At 37.5% G+C, this 2914-nt stretch overlaps 1 long non-coding RNA gene across 1 annotated transcript; it reads right to left on the reverse strand.

The window, feature by feature from the left end:
* Positions 1-1257: 1257 nt before the first annotated feature.
* On the reverse strand, positions 1258-2235 carry LOC136838374 (uncharacterized). Its single transcript, XR_010852964.1, has 2 exons — positions 1689-2235; positions 1258-1437 (listed from the first exon to the last, which is right to left on the reverse strand). It is a non-coding gene; the product is annotated as an uncharacterized lncRNA (long non-coding RNA).
* Between the last annotated feature and the right edge of the window lie 679 nt (positions 2236-2914).

Genomic DNA, 2914 nt, shown 5'->3' on the forward strand with positions numbered 1-2914 from the left:
TGGGGTATGAATTTAAGTAGGTGACCAGAATAAAAGTCAGTCAGTAACATGTTTGCTACACTGTCAGTCTGATTGTTGGTGACCTTGAACAACGCTGGGTTTGAAGAGTACACGGATGATTGACCTCATAAGAACGCCAGATGTCAATGGTATATAAGCTTACATGACTGTCTGTGGTGATGGGATTGAGCTTAACAACCTCGTAACAAATATCAGTTCATACAAGCTTCCATAAGACCTTAGAAGCTAAAAGCTTTGTGTTTACAGGTAGGAAGACTAGGGCCATAAACAGGAACTTTAGCTAATCGAATTTCATGTAAGGTTAGAAATGACTTAGAAATGTGAATTGCTATAGGGAAAGATTTTTTGTGTTGCAAATGAAACAGTCACTTTGTGTGTGTGTGTGTGTGTGTGTGTGTGTGTTCTGAGAATTTAAGATTCTAACAGGCCCTAAGAGTCAGGTCACTTTGGACGGCTCTTAGCTTAGCAAACACTCCTGAAGATGACTATTTTTATGTTGATCTTATAGGGTTCTGTTACGTACTCAGTGAATTCATGGGACATATTCGTTCATCCCAAACGATGCAGTTCTACCGTTTAGGGATCAAAGGAAATGTCATGATTTCTTTAGGAATAAGAGATATTCTATAGAACGACGATAATAAAACTACAAAAAACTTCATAATGATATAAATATTGATAATTCTGAGTATATGAATCACTCTTCTTCAGTGTGCCGTGCAAATAACACCTGCCCGTAGACTTTTAACTATTTTCAGATCTGAATTCCACGCTTTTATCACTATAGTATAATGAGCTTGTGAAAGATAAAAAAATTTTTGCATTTCCACAGATAGTCTTTTTACAATTTTGTTTAATGAAGGTCAGTAATAATTCCTTAATGCTGCACTCTTCATGAAATAGGAATCATCGTGACGTTCCTCGGGAGACCCCCTTTAATAAATTTGGTCTCCTTTTCAGAAGTCCCTGCTTTCTCAAGCAAATCAGCAGAAATTAAAGCAAGTGGGATGTAGTAGATTTAAGGACAGGAAAACAAGCATCTCTTATTGGTGTGCTTAATTAATCGAAAGGAAATAGTAATGCAACAGTGGCATGAAAAGGGTCTTCAAGCCAACACAAAATCTCACCCATTTCATCAAAACCCAAACATGACTTGATTCGCTAAATTTTTATCGAAAAAATTACTTGAGTAACTTTTAGGATGGAAAGACTAATGAGGACAAGAGAAAATTGATGAAAATTAAATACTTTAATATAAAACTTGAGTCAAGACTGAAGTTATTGAAGGCTATAGCTTCATGAAATTAAGTAATAAATCCCCAGTCTACATTGACGAAAGTGTCCTGTTAGTTCCAAGACGATAGCTCTTGACCTCTCTTCACTCCAAGGTTCCACCCCTTTTAGCGAAACTCCAACCTACAGGGAAAAAAAGACAAGTTATAGGGAGCGACCGGTTGCCATCCCAAACACAGTGTTATTAAAAAAAGGGTACCGAGGCTAAAACAAGAAACTTAAATCTCAAACGATTTTATACTCGATACGTTAATCACGTCACTGAAGGTTGAAAAATTAATGAAGAGCCTTGCCTCAATGATCTTTAAGTGTACAGTACACTATCGCCGACTAAGTACACATAACACCCTTGGATCTGCATTACATGAACTTACCCTAGTTAGGCAGCCAGCAGCGAAGATCTTGGAACTCAGCCGTCGTCCTCCACCATGTATTGTCCTTCACCTCGAACCCCCACACGATGAGCTTATTTTCTCATATTCAATTTCGTACACCTTACGAAGGCTCGTGATTCAACAGGAAGTCTCTTGAGCTGCATTACCACATCAGTACCTCCGGGAAACGATCAATCAATAAAAAGTGCAGAAAGTAGGAATTGATCACCCGACCAGCCAACTATTGAATCCTCAAAATTTTTCGTAACCAATAACCGTCCGTCTTGTCTCTGGCGACGGTGGCGGTAGTGAAGGGTAGTAGCGGTAATTTGGTACTGTCTTACCTGAGCTTTTTCCGCGTCCTTGTTAGGTCTGACGTCTGTCATTTAGTGACGTATCCAAGAACCGTGGAAACATGGAAGTCCATGTACTTACAAATTCAAGGGGTTACTTAACTCAATTGATTAATTATTTAATTTAAATAAAGTTTGAGATTCAATTTCTTGAAAAATGTTATATTTGTATTAATATTTTTGTACACTTGATAATATTCATGGAGGCGTCAGCCCTAAGGTTTAAATTCTCAAAGAATATGGGGAAGGACGCCCGATCAGGAAGAAGCAAAATGAGAGGATAATAAGCATCGAATCACCGAGAGAAACGTCAGACGGAAAATGATCCTCAAAGGGATCAGCCTTTCCAGTAAGGGATTAAGTCTCAGATTCCTATGACCTTCCGGGAAGAAGAAAGTAGTTTGGACCTACATAGGTTTAGGTCTTCGTTACTTGAGGCTCAGATTTCTTTTTCAAAATAGGAGACAGGATCAGGATAGTAAATTTCCTCTTTATAAGGGAATGTGTTCCCATACAAGGAGACTCAGTCTTAGAGTGCCGTTCGTTGTTCCTTGTATAGCACACTGTAGATTGTTTTAAAGGTTTAATCGTAGTATTGCCTCTTTTATACGTTTATTTCTGTCTTCTACTGGTCAACCATTCCCTTTGCTTTCTTGTTACTTTGCTATCCAGCTTTTTCAGCCTTACCTTGAAAGCTGAGTAAAATGCTCACAATTGAAAATACAAAAAAATAAATTTCAAGATGAATAATGAATTTATTCCTGATATGCTCACAAGAGAAATAAAAATAAATAAAAATGGTATCTTCTTCAGAAATAATAAACGAAAACTGGAACGTTAATCCATTCACATATACACTGTAGTCATATGTTC

This window comes from Macrobrachium rosenbergii, chromosome 4 (assembly GCF_040412425.1).
Source record: "Macrobrachium rosenbergii isolate ZJJX-2024 chromosome 4, ASM4041242v1, whole genome shotgun sequence".
NCBI lineage: Eukaryota > Metazoa > Arthropoda > Malacostraca > Decapoda > Palaemonidae > Macrobrachium > Macrobrachium rosenbergii.